Source organism: Canis lupus, chromosome 8 (assembly GCF_003254725.2).
Source record: "Canis lupus dingo isolate Sandy chromosome 8, ASM325472v2, whole genome shotgun sequence".
Lineage (NCBI taxonomy): Eukaryota > Metazoa > Chordata > Mammalia > Carnivora > Canidae > Canis > Canis lupus.
The window spans coordinates 8,315,647-8,340,327 of NC_064250.1; the positions used below are offsets into that span (position 1 = coordinate 8,315,647).

The window sequence follows — 24,681 nt, forward strand, 5'->3', positions numbered from 1 at the left end:
TATCTTTTATAATATTTTTTAAGTTTATTAATTTTTTTAGTAATCTCTACATCTAACATAGGGCTTGAACTCACAACCCCAAGATCAAGAGTCACATGCTTTTCCAACTGAGCTAGCCAAGCATTCCTTTTATAATATCTTTAACACTGGTAGAGTATCCACTCTCGGGTCATGTAGTAAGTATATTTAACTTCTATGCCTTTTTTGTTGTTTACTTTAAGTTGGAAACTTCCTCAGACTTAATTTTTTTTCAGACTTAATTTTTAAAAAATATTTTAAGTAATCTCTACACCCAACATAGGGCTCAAACTCAAAACCCTGATCAAGAATTACATGCTCTACTGAGCCAGCCAGTCACCCCCAAACTTTTAAAAAATCTGTCATAATATTGACCTGTGTCAAGGCCAATTATTTTATCCAATGTTCCTCAATTTAGAGTTGTCTGATTTTTCTTCATGATGAGACTCAGGTTGTATACACTGGCTGGAATACAACAAAGGAGATATCCTTTTCATGGTATCACATTCAGGGGTCCACATTGTTGATCTTAATTTTGATCATCTGGTTCTCCACTGCATGATTACTATTTTATTCTTGAAACCAATAAGCAATTCTTCAGGGAAGCATTTAAGGATCATGTAAATATCCTGCTGTTTATCCTAATTTTACCCCTGGATTTAGCATCCATTTGTGATTTTTATTTGAACCGCTCTTTACTATGAGGGTTGCAAAATAATAATTTTCCAACTCTATTACTCTCTCTGTATTTGTGGTGTCATCTTACTGTAATGGAGATAATATTCTATCTATCTATCTATCTATCTATCTATCTATCTATCTATCATCTATCTATCATCTATCATCCTTTCTCTCTCTCCATCCTTCCCCCTATCATATATTTATAAATCCCTCATCTATCTATTTATCATCTTTCATCAGTATGGACTTAGGGATTCTATTTTTATTATCGGGTTACACTCCATTACTATCTTATTTATTTTGAGTCTCAAATTGTTCTAGATTTGACCAACAGGAGACCCTATAGGCTGGTTTCTCTGTCTTCTTGGCATTTGTCCTCATCCTGTTTTTGGATACTATTACTCTTATACAATAAGATGTTCTAGACTAATTTTGCACTTTTCTGACCCACCTTTGATTTTTTTCTTTTGTGACAGTAGATATGCTCATTATTGGTGCATTATTGACTCTAGACCCTTTCACCAGAACTATGATATGCATGTACATATGAAAGTAAGAGTGCATATTGATGCCTTCAATTGCAAACTGAATCTATAGTTTTTTTTTTATTTGTATCTCCCTTCTTCCACAGGGAAAACCCTGATTCACAATGACTCACAGCTCATTTGTTTGATTATCTATACACAGAACGACAAATGTACTAAAATAGTTCAAAATTTGTTAGTTCTTTCTCTTCCCTAGATTGACAGTATATAATCAAAGTGTTGTGTTAAAACTTACTTGTATTATTATATTTTCCTTTTTCAGTGCATTTATGTCCTTTATTTGAAATACCGTTGATTTCTTTCTTTTCTTTCTTTCTTTTTCTTTCTTTCTTTCTTTCTTTCTTTCTTTCTTTCTTTCTTTCTTTCTTTCCCTCTTTCTTTCCTTTTTCTTTTTTGGTTTGCATTTAGTTTTTAGGTGTTTCCCTCCATTCTTGTTACGTGTTGATTTAGTTTAAGTTTTTGATTATGAGTACTTCCAAATAGCAACTATTTAAAAAAGCATACTCATAACAGTGTCACTCTATCCCATATCCCTTCCATGTGATTCTTTCCACTCTGTATATAAAGAGAACCAATTTCGTCATTCTCTAGTTTATATTTCATGTTTTTATTTTCAAAAAAATAAACAGATTTTAATATGTTTCTTTTATAATATACTTACCTTGTTCAAACTACTGTGTAGTTTCCCCTGTTTAGATTATGATTGACATACTTTCATCACAATATATCTTCAAGTAATCATATACCATTTTCCTCCTATGATTTTTGTGCTATTTTTGCTGTACATTGTATTTCTACCTAAAATTTTAAATGAATTTTTAATATTTGTCTTAAACACTCAATTTTTCTTTATATGAGTGAAAATATTTTACATCTGATCCATTGTTAATTTCATCTAGTGAATTTATCTTTTCACATATTGTATTTATTTCTCTAGAGTTTTATATTTTTGCTATGTATTTCATGTTTTTCTTCATTGTGTTCATGTTACTCTTTAAATTCTTGAGCGTATTTTTGGATACCTATTTGAAAGTTAGTTTTTCGATTTTTTTCATCTTTATCACTTGTGGTCTTTTTCTGTTGGCTGATTTTTCTTTTAACTATGGATTTAATTTTCTTGCTTTCTCACACGTGTAACAATACTTTATTGAATGCTGTACATTATAAATTTCATGCCACTGAGTGTTATATTTTTAAAACTTTCCTTCAAATTGTTATTTGTTAATATATAACTTTGTTCTGCCAAGCAGTTAAGTTCCTTACAGTTCAGTTTTATCCTATCAGGACTTTCTTTGAAGCCATGGTAGAGTGGGTTTGGGACAGTCTACATTAGGTCTAGTTTAGCTTTCTTGGTGTCTCTATTGAATGCTCTAGGTAGGTATTCAGTGAGTGAGGAATCTATGCTCCGACTTTTGGGAACTTGAACTCTTCACACACACACACTCCTTTTTTTGTGTGTGTGTGTGTGTGTGTGTGTGTGATTTCTGGGAATTATTTGACACACATTCTTTGTTGTCTTTGCCTCAGACTCATCTACATGACTGAGGTCTGCTTGGGATCTACCTCCTAAGAGCATGGTCCAGGAAGTTCTTCCAAGCAGAAATCTAGTTTGATTATAAAGCTCACCTATTTTTTTTCTCTTCTGTGAGTGATCAGAATCATATAATGCCTGTTGTGCAATGTTTAAAACACTTTATTTATATTTTCCTATTTTTCTAGTTGGTAATGGTAGGTGGTAAGTCCTGTGCGGTTTTCTCCATCATGTAGAAGCCTAAACCCCTGCAGTCATCTGAATTCTGTCTTTAACACTGACAGGTTTTTCCTTCTAATTCTTTTCCAAGTACTGCCAACTTACAATTTATTTCATTCTACTGTTTTTCCATTTATTCTTTGAGTTCTGTATTTCTGTCTTCCTTCAGAGAGTAGTTTGCTTTGTTATGTTTTTAAAGTTCTTGCCGAAATATTTTGCTACAATTGTATTTTCTTTGTAGTATCTTTTCCTGCTGAGTATTCTCTTTGTTGCCTATGTTGTACTTTTTTCTCCTTTTAATGTCTGTGTTATTTATTTTTTATTATTCATCACTGACTGATTTTATATTTCCTCAACTAGCTATTAGTAGGAAATTCTTAGGCTGGAGAACAGTCAGGAAAGAATGGCAAGTTTGCTAGATTTTCACAACACAAAATCTCTTTTTTTACTCAAATGTCAGAGAAAGACATTTTCAGAACATGTGCAGTGTTTGTGTTATTATTTGTATCTTCCTGACTCCTCTGTTAGTGGCACTAGACTGGGTCAGTAATATTATAGCTGACACAGTGCAGCTCACGTCATTAGATGCACCCACAACAGAAATAAGAGTATATAGTTTTTTGCATTTCAGTGGATACATCTTTCCTTCAGAGCTTATTTTTTGGTGGAACTTTTTGAGATTTGATCTTCCTACTAAGATTCTATAACTTTAAATTTTTTCTAAAAAAAATTTAGAAATATTTTATTTTATTTGTTCTAGAGAGAGACAGAGCAGGGGGGAGGGGCAAAAGGAGAGGGAGAGAGAGAATCTCTAGCAGACTCCTTGCTGAGGGCAAAACCCTATGTTAGGCTCCATCTAGTGACCCTGGGATCATGACTTGAGCTGAAGTCAAGAGCTAGATATTTAACTGACTAAGCCACCCAGGTGCCACATCCATAACTCTTTCTTTCTGCTTTATCTCACATGGCTTTGGGATCTTGTTCATCAATTTGGAAAGTCTAGATTATAAGTGTCTCCCATTTTAGTAAAATTGGAATTGTGAGAGTTTGAAAATTTTTCTAATTGAGTTTTAATTATTTTCAAGGAAACAAGTAGTTGAATCCTGATTCATACAGCTATGTTAATACCAGAGGTAAGAGTCAATTTGTTGATTGTTTAGTGCTTTTTAAATGTCATGCTTTAATGCCTTTATGCAATTGCAATTTATAAAATGGAACATACATCTTGAATGTACTCTACATGCTAGATGATCAGTGATATGAGATTAAAATTCTGGGATCAAAGACCCGAGATGGAGGTTGGTAATGTAGTGCATAATGAGGATGAATACACTGTCAAAAATGAGGGAGAGTGTCAAGGATGGTATTGAAGAGGAAACAAAAATGTCAGAACTAAATGACTACTTACAAACTGAAAAATATACAGAAGTTATCCATATGGTACAATTAGAACTAATTGGTACTGATTGGTACTAATTGGTACTAATCTAGTCCAGGTAAGGGGCAGAGATACTATGCCAATACCAGAGAATCTTGGAATTCAGAGAAAGCCTATAATCTTTTTCCACCATAGTAAGAGCTAGCAGTACCTTAGTCAGTGTGGGGCCAACACAAGGGTGTATTAATATATGGCTAACACTCCTTGGCAATAGTGCTATGATAAGCATACTGGGGGGTTCAAAGAATTTGCTTATGCCTGTGTCCATGATAGAGAAAGATTTTAAAAAGTATTGTTTAATCTCTCTCTCTCTCTATTATTCTGTTCCATGGTACCAATAAGCTTTATACTTCTAGTTTATGGTTACAAGTTAACTGCCTTTATGGCATAATTTCCAGGCTAATACAATCACACTAGATTTTTACCTTTGTGGAATTGCTGAGGAAGACAATTTGAAGTTTATGGCAAGAACAACGTAAGTAGGACAGATCTTTACAAGATTTCTCAAAATTCAAATAATAACCACCTAAGTAAGGTAAATACCTATAAGATCCTAGAGGATAGGTCCATAATTTAGAAGGCCAATATACTTTTAAAAGAGGAAATAAAACACTATAGCTTGAAATTTAGAAGCTTTAGGAAGAAAGTCTATAATTGCAGTGTGATTCCCTAATAATGGTATTTTAGAGGACAAGTTTACAGCTACCTTTAGACAGTGTGAAAGAAGCTCACAAGTAATCTCCCAAGAGATGAAATTGAAAGGAGTGGGGCACCAAGACAGATATTAAACTTTAATGAGTTTAGTATTATATCTATTTATCTTTAAAGTATTCACCTCTTTAAAATAATGTGATAAAATATAGCATAATAAGAAAATATGTCCTATTTTAGAAGTATAGCAAACCAGGCTGCCCAATGCAAAATTGTGAGTGAGATAATTTGAAGCTGAGAAAATATAAATACAGTATGAGCCCACATACCATGAAAAGTTAACAAATAGGGAAGAGAAGCAGCGGGGGAAACCCCAGGGCATTTAATCTTATTTTATGGTGGCATTCATGTACTGAAAAGAGTGAAAGAACAGCCCCCACACTTCCAGAAGTGAGTCAGTTTCATGTCTCAAGCTGATTATAAACCATTCAAGGGCGGCAGCCTCCCACAGCTGACTTTAACTGTGATTAGAATAGAAGATGGTGGCTAGTTTGGGCTTACCATATGTACCCTGAAGCCTCAAAGCTTCAGGTAAACTCAGAATTTCTCTAGGACCAAAACATTTGCTTATAAATAACTTTCCATTTACATATTCTGAAAAAGACAGCTCATCAACTGGCTACTCATATATGTTTAAACCATGATCCATACTATTTGGCATATACTTGGCATACCAATTTCAAGAGTTTAGGAACTCCATATTAACTTCAAACGCTTTCTACTCTCTACTCTTATTCTCATCACAAAGAACAGTATTCCATCTGATGGATGTAGGCCATGCTGTTTTGCATAAGTTCCCAGGTTTTAGTGAGAATCAGAATGTTTTTCGAATAATATGGATCCAACACTGTGGTCTAGAAGGGGAGAAAACTTAATGTCATGGTCTTTGATGACAAAACACTGGGTAGAGATGCTCTTAAAAATATTACAATTTTTTTCTTTTCTAATCACATAGGGGATTTCATATTTAGAGATTTCCTTTTAATCCTTTCTTCTGAACAGCTCACTTAGAAGACACATAATAAGGGATAAAAACAAAACCAAAAACATCTGCTTTGCAGAGTGGAAAGAATTTCTGTTTTTCCTTAACTAAAAATAGAGGTTTACAACTTGTTTAGGTGATCCTATTTCTGCTACATATTTTTTTTTAGAGATTTATTTATTTATTTATGATAGGCATAGAGAGAAAGAGAGGCAGAGATTCAGGAGGAGGGAGAAGCAGGCTCCATGCCGGGAGCCTGAACGCGGGACTCGATCCCGGGACTCCAGGATCGCGCCCTGGGCCAAAGGCAGGCGCCAAACCGCCGAGCCACCCAGGGATCCCCCTCTGCTACATATTTTTAAGTGTTGAGAATCAGCAGTGAAGCTACCTCTTGTTGTTGAAGTTACATTACTAACTTTGATTAAAACAATTTTGAGTGTATCAGAGCTACAAGATAGTATATTTTCTATCATCTACCAGACAATGAAAATAATATATATTGGGTAATCCGTATTCAGGCATATAGAATAGGTTAATAAAATCACACAGGTTAAAAGCATTGCAGGCTGTAATTTAAGGAAAGTTGCCTTTTCTTTTTCACAAAATTGCCATTTTATTCAAAACAAAATGTGGAAATATTTCCCAGTATAATTTGTGGCCACTTCACACCAAACATTAAATATTCTTATTTAATTGTGTGAAAATTCACTGAATTTATGAAAGACTGAATTTAAGGGAAATAGAAGTTAGTTTTAAAAATTATTATCTTTTTCCTGAGCTCAATTTAACCCATTAAATTTGATTTAAAAATGATAAATCTGGAACAATTGTAGTGGAAATTTCAGAAAGAAAAATGCTTTATCTCCTGTGCTTATCAAAATGCAAGCCAATTAAGAGGGCATAGTGATATTCAAAAGGAAATTTCAAATTTTGAAGATGTCTAACACAATATGGGAGTAATATGTACTGTTTTTTCAGAGTCTCCTTAGTTTTGTTCTCAGATGAATATATCTAAAAATGAGTTGAATTATTAAGGGTCCAGAAGATTTAAAACCCCAACTTATCCCATCCACATCCCTCTAACTTGACAATAGTGTATATAATGGGATCTACTCAAACACAAATTCACTTTTCTTTTTTCCTGGGAAGAGATTGGTAGCAAAATTAAATTTTAACTTATTTTCCTTGCAAAGTAAAAAGTAAGAATGGTCGCTATGCCACTTCATATTCCTCCTAAAGAAAAATAAATAAAGCACATAATTAATCCAGGACAAGTGATCCAGGATTCACATAAGTGGCACTACACATTTCTGAAATGTCCTCCAAACTAAAGGTTTATAATGAGTGAGACAAGAAATTATAATTCACTCTATCAAAAATCTGAAGAGGGAGGGAATATTTTTGCTATGCACAAGCTGAATCAAGTTAATGAGGCATCTAACATTGCAAAAAGAACGTTGTCTATAAATAAATTCAGTCTGATTGGGATGTATTAGTTGTCTGATAATATTCTGTAGCCTACAGATGCTTTGGGTGGAATGTAGATTTCTTAAAAAAGAAAGGCAAATGGAATTACTTCTGTAAAGCTCCAGGTCAATTCTTGTAAGTGGCATTAAAAGAAATTTTCCCTTTAAAGCATGGCTTACCATTCAGGATATTTCCAACATAATACATTTCACATAAGACAAACTGTGTTCTTCAGTGAAATCTACTTGAACCTTGGAATTTGGGGAAAATATCTCCCTACTTACTCATATTTTTTTCCCATTGAAATTAGCATGTTGAGGTGATACCCATAGGTTGCATACCTAAACTCTAGAGGCTTAAAAGAGGATATAATTCAATTAGAATCTCAGCCTGTGCCTACAGTCTTGTACATGGACTTATGCTTATTGTTGAGAGGACTGTATTTTTATTAATGAATACATGTTATTTCTGATTAGCTACCGGGTGTCTCTACGGAGTGGTGCAAATCAAATTTTTTCAATCAAACTGGAGGTTCAGGTTTCCAGGAACTTGTTTTTTTTATAGGATTGAAAGGTGTAGAGGTGGAATATATTTAATATTGGCTAACCCTTTGCTTTTCCTCCAGGGAACTCTTTGTTCATGTACTCAAATTTATAACTCTAAGGCATATCTCCTTGAAAACATTCAGTACAATTTTACTTCTGCCACTTTTATCCTTTTGAAATTATTTTAAAAATGTATATATCTTTACCTTAAAATGTTCAAAGGATAGGGAAAGGTACAAAGTGAAAAATAGAAGCCCCTTCCCACCACTACCGTCTTTCCACAGACCCAGTCTCATTTGTTAAAATTTTATATTATTAGGGATTTCTTGTTTATTACAAAAAATTTGAAAGATTCTATGAATTATTAGGGAGTATCTTTAGATTTATTGACAGATTTTACAGGTTTTGACTTGGAGTTCTGGGAGTTTTACAGACTTTCTTGATGATGAAATCTTTGCCTCTAGTTTTTATTCTTTTTTAATTTCCATATTAGTGTCAGAATGAGGAGTATAATAAGAATATCTTTATCCTGACATCTTTTATTGAAAGTTCGTTTACTTCCCAATCTTTTAAATAAGTCTTATTCTGCCTTAATTGCAAAATTAATTTTTTTTGTACAAAAGTTCTTTCCAGTTACACCTACCTCTTCATCTAATCATTTCCCTTCCTTCAGTTCTTTGGAACTCCACAATATTAAGGTAGAAAGAGGCCTTTAAAATATGCAAGCTAGCCTTTAACAGAGTAAGTTCTTCCTGTGATATTCTCCATAATTGTTTTTACAGTCTCTGCTTGAGAACAAATGATTAGAAATTTCCTACCTCGTGATGCACTAATTTTATTGTCTGCTTTTCTGGAACTACCATTCATTGCCCCTGGGTACATACTCTGGAGGCTTACAGAATAAGTCTAATTCATCTTCTAGTACCCTGCAAATATTTGAAAGCTTGTGTCCCGTTTTCTGAACATAAATTTTCTAGATGTCTAGATAAGATATTTCAAGTTTTTTCAAACATTTATAAATGGCATAGCTTTCCATCCTTTCAAGCATTTAATTCACCCCACAATCATTTATTGAGTACTTACTCTGTCTATGCTAGGTGCTGGGTTCACAATGACTATGAGATGGTCTCAAACCTGGAAAAGCTTATCTGGGTCACTATCCATTTCCAGCAGAGAAAGGGGGTGAGCAAAGTGTAAAGAAACACATGTTTATTAAAACATTAGGTGAATAAAGAGGATTATGACCAAGTAAGTTTAATGTTGGGCTAACAGTGGCTTCTGATTGTGTTGGGAATAAAAATCAAATTTCTTTCGGTAGCCCATTAATTCCTGTGTGATCTGGCCCTTGCCAGCCTCTGTGCCTTCATCCCCTTACAGCTCTCATGTCACTGCTACATGTCAGCTATATCAGCCTAAAGTAAGTTCTTCAAACAAGCCTATTTCTTTTCTTGCCTTGGTATATAATATTTCTTTTGCCTAGAATGCCCTGAATTTGGTCAAGGTTAGATATGTATTTGTTAAATGGATAATTAAATGAATAAACAAATTTTTCTCCCTTCAAAACCTGGGTCTCTGAGAGCTTTTATTTTTTTAAAGATTTTTATTTATTTATTCATGAGAGACACACAGAGATAGAGATAGAGATAGAGATAGAGATAGAGATAGAGATAGATAGAGAAGTAGGCTCCATGAAGGGAACCCGACGTGGGACTCGATCCCAGGTGTCCAGGATCACTCTCTGGGCTGGAGGCAGCGCTAAACCGCTGGGCCACCGGGGCTGCCCTCTCTGAGAGCTTTTAGTGTGCAAATATATAATTCAAATTTCTAAGGGGATGCTATGGTATGTAGTGATTCCCAAATTTATTTGATCATGATTTTTTTCATGATGGGACTAATTTATCATGCACATATTTTGAGAATTATGGTAGAACAAAAATAGGATTTGAATCCTGGCTGGCACCAATTAATTTAGGTGATTTTGGGCAAGATACTTAATCTCTCACACTCTCCTATTTGAACTTCTGTGGGAGAGAAGTAAACAGTCAAACTTTCATTTTTCCAGGCTCTGGGAAAATGGGAGTAAACAAGAAAGTACCAGATGGAAATTAAAACATTTTATTTCTAATGGATGTCAGTGGGAGCACAGAGCTTAGGATGAATGACAAATGAAACTGTGAAGTAGATCTCAGTCACAGGCACTGATGGACCATTTCAGGGCACACAGTTTTTCCATTAATGAAGTATACTGCCTGTACCACAGAGGAAATGATCCATTGGAAGCTCTAGCCCAAGTGAAACACGAGATGGGAAGACATAGAGAATTCCCAAGAGGGGGAAACAAGAAATCTGCAAGGCATGTAAGTTTTCTGAAATTAAGAAAATCTTTCTGTCTGGTGTGTCACATCATTGCACAGAAACAGAAATGGGTAGTAAACATTTTATTCTGATACTTAGGTTTCCTCATCTGCAAATGTTGAAACTACCTATTACATATTGTGAAGAGTAAATAAGGACCTGGAATAGTCTATAGTGGCTACTTTCAGAGTGTCAGAACCCTTTCCTTCCCTTTTTACTCGTTCAAATACCTCTTCCTATTTTACATGTTCAAATACCTCCCTACGTAGAGGAAAATGCACTTGAATCTTTTAAACATAGCTCCACTCATCAAATACTGAATCTGGGCAAACTTTAAAAGGCAGTAGATTAGAAGCCATTATTATAATGTCTAGAATTTTGCAATTTTCCATACATCTGTTATCTGGTCTCCCTACTACAGTACAGACCTTAGGTATGTAAGTGCCGATTAAGAAAGCTTTCCTCACCCTCCTCTGGGCTTACTCAGTCCAAACAATTTGGCTTCCATCTTTATAGCTTGCTTAGCATACCATTACCCTTCTAGGATTAGAGATTTGTCCTGACCACTTTTATTATTGAATGTAGCCTTCATCTGCTTAAGCTACATGTGAGTTATGAAATAAAACAATATTTTGACTGAAAACTAGAAGAATGCTAGTTGGTAGGTGCGGATGTTGAGTAATAGATCTGTGTCCAAAAGTAACCTTTTCAGAAAGATTTTTCTGACCTTTTTAAATAAAATAATAATAACTCTTAAATCACATTCATCATCCTAGTCTGCTTTCCTTGCTTTAAAAGATTATTGGGACCAGCACCTGGATGGCTCAGTTGGTTAAACACTTGACTCTTGATTTCTGCTCAGGTTATGATCTCAGGATAGTGAGATTGAGCCCCACATCGGGCTCGATGCTCAGTCCAAAGTCTGCTTGAGATTCTCTCTCTTCCTTTCCTTCTGCCCCTCCCCCTGGGTTTCTCTCTCTCTCTCTCTTTCTCTCTCTCTCTCAAAAAAAAAAGTTTCAAAAAAATTACTGAGAACGTGGTATTTCATTTGCTTTAATTTCTTTACACTATAACCCCGAGAATGTGTTATTTGATTTGTTTCCTTGTTTAGTATCTCCTCTAATTGAATGACATGAGGGCAGAGGCTTTGTCTTACCTACTGTGTTATCTCCAGAACTGAAAAGAGTTCTGAGATATAATACCTATTCAATAATATTGGTCAAATAAAATAATGATTGGAAAAAGATTGGAGAGAGGACATAGTGGAGGTTAGGAGATGTACCTGATATCAGTTTATTTGCCTCTCAGCTCCAAATTCACTCTTTCTATCTGAGCTGTAATGTCTTTGATAAAGTCTGAACCACAGTCTTGTGGAAGGAGCCCTCAGTCCAAGTTTTCACCATGGCCCTAAGCAGAATTATAGAATTTTCTTACATCTCTTATCATATGTTAGTAATTATTTATATTCAACTTCTCCTTGAATCACTGTTGCTTCTATTTCCTAGTGGGACCCAGACTGATTAAGAATGTGGGCACAAGAAGTTGGATGGGTCTCAGGAGACAGGCCCTTGAAAACGGGATTTTGAGGTTGTTTGGCCATCCCTTGAGCTTTAGCACAGTGCTGAGCATTTTTGTCAATGGGAAATGGATGCTGTAATCCATGACTTAGAGTGGCATCACAGTTAATTAAGCTACCAACTGTGGTTGATTGTAATGAAGTGCCAACTGAAGCACATTTCTTGGGAACTCGAGTGGCTGTTACACTTGACCAGATGGAAGTAATGAATTCTATAATGACTAGAATGTGGGATGAAATATTTTTGTGTGTACTTGAGCACTTATATAGAGGAAATAACAATCTTAGCTTCATTATTTCTAAACTTAACTTACAACTTCATAACCAGAGAGTTACTCTTAAAAATATCTTATTTCTTGTAGCTACATGACTGATATTGGTGAAAATGTAATGGCAAATGTTATTGTGTGAGTTGCTGAATTACAATGACAGGTAAATCCACACTCTTTCTAGGTTTCTCATGGGAAAGTGGTAGAGAACAAAACTCTGAAACTTGCATTGGGGACATCTGGTTGGATCTAAATGAAACTGACAATCTTGAACCCACATGCCATTCTGAGACTCCCTTGTTAGTGAAAGTAGCTTGCTCTCCAGTGTTCAAAAAGGTTTTTCTGCTTAAAAAACCTTGTGATAATCATATTTGAACAGATGCCTTGGAAGGGGATGCTTCTTTCTAAAGATCTATCACAGCTACCTCCTATTTGCAAAACTAATGTCAAATATGAACATTTTCTATGTTGGGTTTTCTCATCCTCAGCACTACTGACATTTTGAACTGGATAATTCTTTCTTGTGTGGGCTGTCTTGTGCATCCAGGATATGTAGCGATAACCTAGGTGTCCATCCACTAGATCCAGGAAATTCTTCCCTCCCTCAGTTGTACAATCAAAGATGACTCCAGCAATCGACAAATGTCTTTGGGGGAAAAATCACCACTAGTTGAGAATCATCACTCCAGGGCAAACAGTTATACAATATGAGCTAGGAAGAAATAGTTTATATACCAAGGAAATCACAAGATTTTGTTAATATATATCAGCAAACGCCTAGGAAACATGTATGAGAATGGATTCTAAGGTATTAGGCCCAGGAAGGTGGACTATAACACCAATTTTTTGATATTATTTACAAGAAATTCAAATTTAATATGTTAGCTCATGTAGCTGGAGGTATCTCTAAGAGCTTACTTGGGTTGGCTGAAACTTGGACTTAATATATACCACTTAGATTATGAATGTATGGGATGAGGAAAGTCAAGAGAAATTCAGTCTCATTCACATGAACAGGAGTTGAAGTTTGGAAGCTGATCATGTTGGTGAAAGACATAAAGAATAGCATTGGGAAAAAGAAAAGAAAAATAAATTCAGTTCACTGAGGCAAGAAAGTATCCACCTGATGTATTCAAAATCAAAACATTCACTTAATTATTCGGTAGGTTTTCACAACATTAACCACTTTGCTTACAATTTCTCTAAAATGAGATGGAATTACATTAATATATAACATTTTTGTTTGCAACAGAGGAAACATATCACATTCTGTTGTACATGGTATGTTCACACAAAACAGTACATCATCTTTAGCACAAAAATTCTTGATGGTACATACACTATGAAAATCTGACATCTAATTATTTTTCTCTTTTTTTGTTTGGCTTTTTAAAGTAATTCTTTCCTTCTTTCTTGCTTCATAAATTCTTTGTTTTCATCTTCCAAATTCTAGGACAAGTACTATGAACTTACTTGTCGTTCTGATTAACCCAGTATTGGTTAAAGCCAATTTTTGTGTTTCCATTTGTGTGACAAGACAATGCTTTTCCTGGAAGATACATAGACAAATGGTCCTAGAAAAAGGAAATAGAAAGAGTGGGTCCAGTGAGGAAGAGGACAGGAGACTTAGAGAAGAGATAGAGAAGCAGATAGTTACATGCAGCATGTAGAAACCAGCTTCAAATTGGTGAAGCAAAGAACAGTGGGTGAGTTCAAGATAAGGAGAGAGAATTTATCTTTCTAAAAGTATGTCTGGGATCCCTGGTTGAGCACATGCCTTTGGTCCAGGGCATGATCCTGGAGTCCCAGGATCAAGTCCCACATGGGGCTCCCTGTGTGGAGCCTGCTTCTCTCTCTGCCTGTGTCTCTCCCTCTCTGTGTGTGTGTCTCTCATAAATAAATAAAATCTTTAAAAAATTAAAAATAAATAAAAGATAGTATGCTTTTTGTCGATATACACAGGTTATCCAGAACCGCTGTTAGTATTGAGTTAAATAAATCCCCATCCCAGATACCCTCTCTTCCCCTGCCATGAATTTTTTTTTGTGGATGCCTTTGATATTTTCTCTTTAAACTATTGACTGCCCTCAAATGACTTTATTTATTAAAATATCTATCCTTCAGTGTGTTCAAAGAAAAAAATACAAATGATTAAGAAATTTAATTTAGCCAAATTATTTGATATGTAAAACCTTTGCAGTTTCTTTATATGTAATTAGACTACTCCAGAACAACTTCATCTTTTATTTTTTTAAAAAAAGATTTATTTAATTATTTGAGAGAAAGCAAGTGAGAGAGAACATACAAGCAGGAGTGGCAGAGGGAGAGAGAGAGAAAATCTCAAGTAGACTCTCTGCTGAGTATAGAGCCTGATGCAGGGCTCAATTCCACTACCCTGAGATCGTGACCTGAGCTGAAACCGAGAGTTGATGCTTTAACCAACTGAGCCACCCAGGTACTCCATAACTTGATCTTTTAAATGTTGGACACTAAAAGCATTTAAATGGAGAAAAAATGCTTTAAAAATGAAGTTACTCAAATTATAGGATATATTATTTCAAAAGCATATTAAGGCTTCAGAGACTCTGTGCATGCATTCTTCAGGTGACACATCTGAACATATTTCTCCCTTCAGTACTTACACAGATGTACAGAGACTTATTATCTAGCAAAAAAAAAAAAGGTGTGAAGTTTTCTTTTCTTTAAATATAGACAACTCTACTAGCCCAACTAAATAAGGGGATATCATGAGAGTTATATAGTATATCATGAGTGTGGTAGTGCACATGGCTGAAAGCCTCCAGAATCTCTGGTTGGAGGCCTGTGGCTGGAGAAGTCTCTACTTGGTGCTCTGTTGGCCTGGTGGAACTGGTCTGACTCCCCTCCCTCACTTCTTAGTATCTAATATTCTCAGGGTGTCTTTAAAGTCTCTGCATGCATCTGGCCAACTTCCTGTTGCTTAGGAAGGTCTTCTGGTTGTTCCTGTTATATTTAGCTGTGTTTGATCTTATTCTATCAGTGTTAGCAAGACTACATTCATCTGTTGTTTTGTTGGTGTGTCTGGAGACTCGATTGTTGTGATGTAAAGTGACTTCCTGAGAATATTTCTGTGTCTTCTGTTTCAGCAAAGATATAGTTTTCCTGATCTTGTGCTGTGCAGTTTGGCTGGTAAATAAATGCCTGATAATTAGGACTAGCATTTTCTCCTCATCAAATGGGATGAATCCCAGGATGTGACAACTTCTGCACTGTTTAAGCCTTGCAGTTCAATCATGGTTTTGCTGTCCTTGCTGGCTCACAGGGCCACTCTGATATGGATTTTGAGTTTTAGCCTTTCTTGGGTTAAACTCATTTATTCTCTGAGTTTCTCTGGATGATAATGATGATGAAGAAATGGACTGATCTAGTCAGGGGGAATGGAATGGAGACATTTGCCGAGCAGGTAGCAAAAGAGAGGAAGGAGTATGGGTAAGGATCCTCCTGCCAGATTTTGGAGGCAGCACTGACATCCCTTTCAAAAGAGATCGAGTGCATGAGGTTCAACACTGAGATCAGGTTAACTTGTTGATTAATAGTCAGCATATCATTTCCAAAGATTTTATGCAGATTCTTAATAACCTCTGCCTTATCAGAGATAAGTGGTGTGGGCCTCAGTTGTGCTCTTCAAGATGATTTTTTCCAAGGTTTTAAATGTCTACATCTTGAAGCAGTGAGGTGATCTTAGTCCTGTATCATGCTTCTTTAGGTTTCTTCCTCTTTTTTGATACACCTTCTACCCAGGCAACTGTAGGCTAATATTTCCAGAGGAATTTCTTCAGCTAGTTTGGGCTCCTTAGCCTTTTCTGAATGACTTCAAGACTTGTAAGGCATGCTTTGGAGGTTCTATCTGGGGTGATGTTTCCTCCATCACCGTGCATGGTGATAGACTTCCCTGAATCCCAGAATCCTCCTTTCTGTGGATGAACACACAAGAGACGTTTGATTTAGTACAGTTTTTACTAGCCCTGCTTTCTAATTATTGCACTAACCAGTCTGTGGGGCCCAGAGTCTACAGAGAAATAGCAATCTGTTTGAAATAAGATCCCCTGTGGGGAAATTCTTGCTCCTTGAAAGAGTGGTCTTAATATTGTATGTGCTGATGGGGCCAAAGTACTCACCTTTTCCCCAGGATGTAGGAAATCTGGGCAGAGTTGTACTCAAACTGATAAACACTAACCTACTCAATGGATATTTTTACCTCTTTATCTGTTGCACATATTATGACAACAATGGCAGTTTCTGTATTAGAAACTGTATCAAGTGCAGACTTGATCCACCTTGTTTTTGTTTTATACTGTGCCAAAAGTCCATGCAACACCTACAGAAGCAAGTAAGGAGAGCTTATCTTTTTTCTTTTTTCAGGATTTAAAAAACTTTTATTGAGTTATACTTTATATACAATATTTTGAAAATATTTAATGCTGTTGATTTAGCATGCTTTAACATAGTTATGTATCCATGAAATGATCAATCACAATCGAAATGATAAACATATCCATCACCTCCAAAATTTGTGTCACTTTTGAATCAAATTTTCTTGCCCATAAGTTTTAGGAGACTGAAAATTCAACTCTCATCATTCCCAATGTAATTCCACATTATCCAAGAGAGTGTTAATTGAACAAATGATGTAATTCTGACAGAGGTAGCTAGCCTCCACTTAAGCAAGACTCAGTCAGCCAAAGGCAGCTTCCTATGCTTATATCTTGGACTCCTTGTCTCCTTTTCTGTCCTTTCTTCTTTTTTGTTCTCTTGTTCTTATTTTTGTTGTTATTGTTCTTCTTCTTTTCCTTTTCCACATTCTCCTCCTTCTCTTCTTCTCCTTCATTTTTTTTTCTCTATCATCTCCCCTGCTCACCTCTCATCCTGGTCATCTGCCTATTTACTGACATCTCCCCCCAACCCAGCCTAGCTCCTCCCAGAATAGAAGAAAACTGTTTCTATATTTCATAGTGTAAGAATAATAGATGTTCAAATCTATCTGAAAAAGAGAAAATTAAAGTATCACACTTTCCAGAAGCAAGTACATCTAATACTAATTATGGCAAATAGTATTGTTCTCTCTTTCTATAGTTTTGCAATGAGTTTTATTTGCTCTACTATATCTGGTGTACTGTATCTTATCACTCTGCATAGATGTACTGTATCTTATCACTCTGCATAGAACTAATTCATTTTTAATCTTTAAATAGCTGGGTAACATTCAATCAGTTTCCTGTCAAATAATCTTTTTGCACTAAACAGTGCTGCCACTAAAATCCTTAAACATATCTTTGTGTGTATCTACTATATCCAATGGAACCCTCTGTTGCATTGAAATATATGTTATAAAAATATTTTTTAAAAGATTTTATTTATTCATTCATGAGAGACACACAGAGAGAGGGAGAGAGGCAGAGACACAGGCAGAGGGAGAGGGAGGAGCAGGCTTCATGCAGGGAGCCCGATGTGGGACTTGATCCTGGGTCTCCAGGATCACGCCCTGGACTGAAGGTGGCACTAAACCGCTGAGCCACCGGGGCTGCCCTATAAAAATATTTTTTGATAAGCTAAGCAAAATTTCTCCCAAAAACGTTGCACAAGTTTATACTGTAGAAACAGTGAGAATAAAATATTATATTTTATCATTTCAAAGAATAAAATTATTAAACTGCATATGATCAGTACAACATAATAATTTTGCTTAATATAAAATATTTTAAACATTAGAAAATATTTCAAACATTTACAAAATCAAGCCATGCGGCAACTTCACTATAATAAAGATTTCATTTTTGAAAAGACAGATGAAACCTGGGTGAATGTTTCTACTTATCGACCTTAAATACCTAAGGGCTGGGATTTGTTGGAATGTTTTGATGAAACAGATTTGTCTTTGTTTTTGTGTTTTAGAAAAAAGACATTGTGGTGTAGGCAAATTTTAGAAAGGCATTTGAGAGGAAAGAAAGTTTAGGCTTATAGAAAAGAGGTTTTGGTTGGTAGTAACAGCTGAGCCAAAAAGTCAGACATGAGAGTGAGACACACATACTCTGGAAGTTAATCAGCAGTTACATGCCATCCTGGAAAATCTGATTGGGAATAATCAGGCAAAAAAACCCAATAGCTTTGGTAGGTAGGTTTGAATTTTTCCACACCTTGTAGAAAACATTTAGAAGTCCATATGTAGAACAAAAAGAAGTTGAAAGCCACTGTGGCTTTCTAAGAGAGGGAATGATGTTATCCAAACAACACTTATGGAAGATTATTCTAGCAGCTGTGTTGGACTTCTTTAGTTGCCTTTCAGTTATTGCCTGATTGCAAGTAACATTTTAAAATATGGCAGAAGAAACATATGGGAAGTTGGTCTAAAATGTCTCATCTGTAAAAAGCAGTAACATACTGGTAAAGTATATGGTATATATATATATATTTTAAGACAAATTAAACATTCGAATAATGTGATTAAAATCCATGCCCCTCAAAAGAGAGAAGTAACCCAGTCAGTGTTTCTGCAAATTTCTTCCCAAATTACATGTATAATAAATAAATTATGTTCTCAAATATGCTCCAAACATTGAGCAGGTGCCTGATATAGACCTCTTTTCCATTTCAAAGCAGTAAAATTTCTTGAATTACTTTCCATGGATTCATTTAGAGGAAAATACCATAGGAATAATTTTGCTTTATTTGAGTACTCCCCACAATTTTGTAAATGACTGTCCCAAGTCTGGATAGGAACACAATTTATGGAGGGCTATTTAATTAAATATATCCATACCTTTGAAAATGTTCGTAACTATCGGTTACGGGTGAGCCGTGTATCCTCAAAAGTTCATATGTTGAAATTCTAATCCACAGTACTTCTAATGTGACTGTATTAGAGATATGATCTTTAAAGAGGTAATTAATTTAAAATTAGGTAACTAGGGTGAGCCCTAATACAATATTACTGGTGTCTTTGTAAGAAAAGGGTATTTGGACTCATGTACAGATGGAAGGCAATTTGAAGATGGAGGAAGCAGATGGTCATCTACAAGCTGAGGAGACAGGCCTGGGCTAGATCTCTCCCTCACAGCCTCAGAAGAAACCAACTCAGTGGACAAGGATTCTCAAATATCCAGTCTCCCAAATTGTGAGACAATATATTTCTCTTGTTTAAGCCACTGGTCTGTGGTATTTTGTTTTGGCTCTAGAAAACTAATAAGATTCTAGAACTCATCCCAATTCTAAATTTTCTAAATAAATATGAAGGAAATTAAACAAATTTATGTTTAACAAAATTTATTACAGTGCTTGTTAGAATTCTGAAAAATTAGCTTGTGAAATTCATTCAACAGAGGAATGGTTATATAATTTCTGATACAAACTTAAAAAGCTACTAAAAATATTTTAAAAGAGTGCTTAATGACATAGGAAAAGGATTTAAAATGCCAAATGAAAAAGCAGTTGATTACATTATTTACACAATGAACCTACTTCAGTAAAAACAATATAATTGTATTTGTTTACAAAGAGTAGAAATAAATCTACCAAAAGGTAACATGTTAATTGATACTATCTCTTAGTAGTGATATTTATTTTCTTCTCTTAAACTTTCTGCATTTTTTGTATGTCTACTTGAAAATGTATTTTTAACATTATAAAATATTATTTAGATAAAATAAAGAAAAATGGGAAGAAAAGCAATTAAGATTGAAGTAATTACTACTGTGCTATCTCAAAGTTCAGTCAACCTCTCCTGCCATCTACAGTCTTCCACCTCATCTAGGGAATTTTAAAATTTCACATATTGTACTGTTCAGTTTTGGAATTTTCATTTCTTGTAATTTCTATTTCTCTCCTGAGATTCTCCATCTGTTGACTTTTGAGCATATTTTTTCCTTTAAGTTCTTGAACCTATTAATAACAGCTGCTGCAAAGTCACTGCCTGCTGATTCCTATGCTTAGCTATTTTTGCCATTCACTTTTGGTCATTATTTTTTATATCTACTATTTTTTAAACATATTTCACATATTACTTGGGTGATAGTATCCTGGAGAAAGGAGAATATGCCTACATTTTGAGGAATATTAGACACAGGGTATGAATTGACATTGACATTTGGAAACTTAAAGTATCATCAAGTTTCTTCCTTTAGAATTGAGACTTAAAGGTGCCATGTAATTAAATGAGATCCTGGCTTAAAGTCAAACTTATAGTGTTTCCACTATGCTTGTGGACACATCCAGTACCCATTTCCCGTCTCTGAATGTATAATTTGAATTGATATGCTTGATAGTTCATATATAATTTGAATTGATATACATTTGTTCATTGGCCTGTTGGGAAGAGCTGCCACAGTGGATAAAGCCAAGTGGAAACTTCTGAGATATTCCATGCCCTCCCATCCCCACCAAAGTAATAGACTAAAAACAGTATCATACTTTGTGAGAGATAGTAGAGGTTAATGCAGCAATTAAAGACCTAAAAGATGCAGGTGTAGTTATCCCCCTCATTACCTATTTAACTAGACAGGTTGGTCCTAATAGAAACCAGGTGGGTGCTAGAGAATAACCATAGATCTCAATGGCAGGTACCGTGCTAGAGTTGTATGATTGTTCGAAGAGATGAATACTGTCTCAAGCATATGGTATATGGCTAAAAATGTGCCAAATGCATCCTTTCCTCTTCTAATTTGCAAGGAAAATCACACATAGTTTGCATTCACATGTGATAGACAGTAATACTGATGTACTGTTTTGCCTCAGTACTGTTAATATTACCACCAATGGCATGAAATAGTCCAAAAATATCTTGACTGCTTGGATATCTTACAGCACATCATGCTGATAAGTTACATCACTGACATCATCCTGATTGGTCCAGATAAATAAGAGACAACTAACAACAGGAGACCTAGGTAAGACATTAATGTTCCAGGGCATGAAATGTAAACTCCATGAAGATTCAGGGACTAATTCAGTGAAGAATTTAGGTTTTCAGTGGTCAGTGGTATGCCCCAATTTCCCTCTAAAGAGAAAGGCAAATTCCTGAATCTTCTATTTCCTACTGCAAAGTAGGAAGTACATCACTCAATAGGCCTCTTTGGTGCTACAGGCAGTAGATCTCACAAATAGGTATATTTTTCTGGTCTATATACTAGGTGACACAGAAGGTTGCTACCTCTGAGTGGGGTCTAGAGTATTAAGGGCTATTAAGTGAGTTCAAACTGTGGATGAAGCTACCTTGCCACTTGGATCAGATGATCTTGCAGACAGACTCTATGATTTTGGAGGTGTAAGATGCAGTGTGGGGTTTATGGAAAGCTCCAGTAGAAAAAAATCATACTGCCACCATTGGTAGTGGGGCAAGATCTTACCATTCATAGTAGAAAATTATATGCCTTTGAAAAACACTTCCTGTCCTGTTACGGGTCCTGGTAGAAACAGAACATTTGACCATGGGGCATTAAATGACCATGCATCTGGAACTGCCCAATATGAGTTGAATTCCACTGGACCCATAAAGAAAGATAAGCCTAGAATCAGCTCATCATAAATTGGAAACAGTATATCTGGAATTGAGCCTGAGCATGACAGGAGGTCATAAGAAAGCTGCATGAATGAGATTTTCATGCTAATCACCATAGCTGTTCATCTCTCAGCCTTTATGTATAGCTATAAGGAGAGGGGGCATTCATATCACCAGCTGAAAAAGGATGGAACAAAAGCCAGAGTAACTATGTTGTTCATTGAGTTTATCAGCAAATGCTCCAATAGAGGGACCATATTTTAAACTACATAGATAAGCAATCCTATTGTTGATATAGCAGAGAAGGTCTCACACATATTTCTTTGGACGGAAAATATAAGATAGGCTCAGTTCCAAGCACATATGATCCTGTTCCACCAATTTTGGGTAGAGGAACTTGAAGAATTCCTTGGAATCAGCACAAATGAACTTTTCCTCCATACTCAGGAAGAGGTTGTAAAAGGGCAAGACTTGGCTTCCCTGTGTTTTCCTTGTTGCCTGCAACATCCCTGGACTGAGGAAGGTCAGGTTGCTTTCTTCATACAAGGGGCTGCTGTGGCAGTTTCAGAAAGCTACCACCCTGGACAGCATGTCAGTGAAGGTTTACACAGCAGTGTCCATGTCCTAGTGACAGGGTTCTATCAAACACATCCAGGGTGCAAATGATCTGGAGAAGTCATAGCAGACACTGGTTCAAAAGCACCATTACCTTTTTGATGTTCAGAAGAATAACACTGCTATGACATTGGAGCTTACTTACCAGAAATGGCTGCATAGAGTACACAAGGAGATAAAGAATTGCTTGGACTATCATATCTCTGTGTAGAACATGATGCATTGAAAGAAATAAGAGCACAGGATAAACTGAGAGGAGAAGCATGTGGTTCAGAGTATCTCTATACAGCAGGAAAAGGAGACAATCATCAAGTGCATTGCAGACAGATCTAAAGCTGCTGGCAAAGAAGGCTCAAGCACAGCCAGTTCTGTAAATGTATCTATCCCGATGGAGACAGCGAGAAGCAACTGACTGAAAAACCAGTCTGTGACAAAATCTTTCCGTATTGCTGTCTACTGAAGTTACACTTAACCCATACAGTGAGAGAATTAAAACCATCTATTGGCCAAGGGGGTGTTTTTCATCCTTCTTGCTTTGTATTTTGAGTTCCAAGTACACTTTTGAGTAAACAATCTACTTTTAATAAAATTTTGTTGCCTGACAAAAACAAAAACAAAAACAAAAGCCAGAGATATAGTTTCCAGATGGGTTGTCTTGATATGTGAGTGCAAGTTGAAAATGGACAGTGTCTGTAGTACAGCCACATTCAGAGGGAGCCTTGAAAAGGAGTAAAAAAGAAACACATTCTTAGTGGGCAGAGCCATAAGCCATGTACCTTGCCATTCACTATATGTGGAGTAAGTGATGTGAGAGAAGAATCTAGAGATTTAGGCAAGTGGCCTGATGCTGCAGAATAATGAGAAAACTGGATAGGTTTCTGGATGGCTCAATTGGTTGAACAGCTCTCTCTTGATTTTGGCTCAGGTCATGGACTCAGGGTCCTGGGATCAGGCCCCACATCAGGCTCCATGCTTAGCAGGGGAGTCTGCTTCAGGCTTCTCTTCTTCTGCCCTTCCCCCTACCTCTCTCTAAAATAAATAAATAAACAAGTCTTTTTTAAAAAAGCCGGAGGCAAAGAGGTCTAGGGGAGGAGCATGTGAACGGATATATGATTGGGGTTGTGGAGTGTGAGGATTCTTGACTTCATGTTAAACATCAGAACAAAGTAGACAAATGATTCATCCAGCTGAAAATGGGCTTCGTTACTAGGTAGTCCAGATTTGGCATGACAAGCACAGAGAGGCCACAGTGACAGAGGTGAGGCTACATATACTGGTACCAAGGCATGTACTTCCACTTACTAGAGACAATCTAGATTGCTATTGTCCCTAAATATCCAGTATATTGACAACAGAGACCAGTGCTAAGCTTTCCACATGTCATTATTCCTTGAGATTAACTGGTCACATAATGGCAAGTCAACTACATTGGGTTCCTTCCTTCCTGGGAAGGGTCATCTTCCAGGGATGGATATCTAATTCAGGAATATGTCCTTGAATATGTTTCAGAGCCTCAGTCAACACCACTATGCAAGGACAATTGAATGCTTAATTCACAGACAGGGAATCACACACAGTATAACATTTGACTAGGAAGCTGATTTTACATCAGAAATGTGGGAGTAGGCTCATGACCATGAGATCCACTGGTTATATTATATATTGCATCATCCAGAAGCAGCTGGTCTCAAAGATTGCTAAACTGGCCTTACAAATGCATGGCTTATGCACCAGCTTGGAGGCAATTATTCTAGAAGATAGAGTACTATCCTTCAGATTGCAATATATATGCTAAATCAGGGACTTATATGTAAATATACATATCTATCTGTCTGTCTATCTACCTGTCTGTGGGGAGAGAGACAGAGAAAGAAAGAGAGGACAAGGGAGGGCTCACAAAATTCTCCCCAAGATCATGGTAAACGAAACATTAAACATAGTCCAGGCAAAAGAGAGTCCCCATAGCTTTTTGTGTATGACCTTGGAATCATCTTGACTTCTCTGGCACCTTGCTTTGTGTGGTCACCAAATTCTGTCAATGCTTCCCCGGTTCCTTCATTCTTGCTGCCAGTTTCCTCATTAAATCTCATGTACACTAAAGCCTTCAGCTCACTGGTTCACAACCTTTTTGGCACAACACAATCATTGACTCAGTGGTGGGGCTCACATATCAGGATACTTCAAAGTCCCCATGGTAACT

The 24,681-nt window shown here is 36.1% G+C and overlaps 1 long non-coding RNA gene across 2 annotated transcripts in view; it reads left to right on the plus strand.

The window, feature by feature from the left end:
- The window catches only part of LOC112657464 (uncharacterized), a 48,370-nt gene that overhangs the window by 3,728 nt on the left and 19,961 nt on the right, over window positions 1-24,681 (plus strand). For both annotated transcript variants that reach the window (XR_003135034.3, XR_003135033.2), the window contains exons 2-4: window positions 4,080-4,127; window positions 19,321-19,487; window positions 21,173-21,255. This is a non-coding gene — a long non-coding RNA (uncharacterized LOC112657464). The remainder of the gene's footprint in view (window positions 1-4,079; window positions 4,128-19,320; window positions 19,488-21,172; window positions 21,256-24,681) is intronic.